Source organism: Plasmopara halstedii, assembly GCF_900000015.1.
Source record: "Plasmopara halstedii genome assembly, contig: Scaffold_614, whole genome shotgun sequence".
Taxonomy (NCBI): Eukaryota; Oomycota; class Peronosporomycetes; order Peronosporales; family Peronosporaceae; genus Plasmopara; species Plasmopara halstedii.
The window spans coordinates 3,211,288-3,211,770 of NW_020187532.1; positions in this window are offsets into that span (position 1 = coordinate 3,211,288).

Sequence of the window (483 nt, forward strand, 5' to 3'; positions counted from 1 at the left end):
TGAAGGATGGAGAGGATATCCTACTCTGGGTGAGAGAGGACGAGATGGCAATCGCATCCGCCATGCTCCAGACCGAGTAACAGCGCGTAGCGCTAGCTATCTCAAAGCTCGGTGGTCGAGCGCAAAAATGGGCACTGACGTGTCGCATTTCGGTCGATGCTGCGATTCCCTCCTGGGCGGAGCTGAAATTGCAGCTCTCACGATTGTTCTCGCCGCCTAATCAAGCATATCGAGTATGATCGCGCTCCCTTGCCGCCCAACAAGGCAAAAAAGAATTGGTGGACTTTGTCCAAGTGATGCGCACTCTCATTGCCGGGATGGCATCCCGAAGGCGGTCACAGTGATCGTATTATATGAAAGGCCTCCGCACTGGCGTGGCCAGAATGGAAGTCTTCCGTGCGCATCCGTCTTCGTTTGGAGAGGACGTGAATGTGGCATTGAATGCCGAATTCAATTTTAAGTCGGCACGACTTGGTTGGAGTG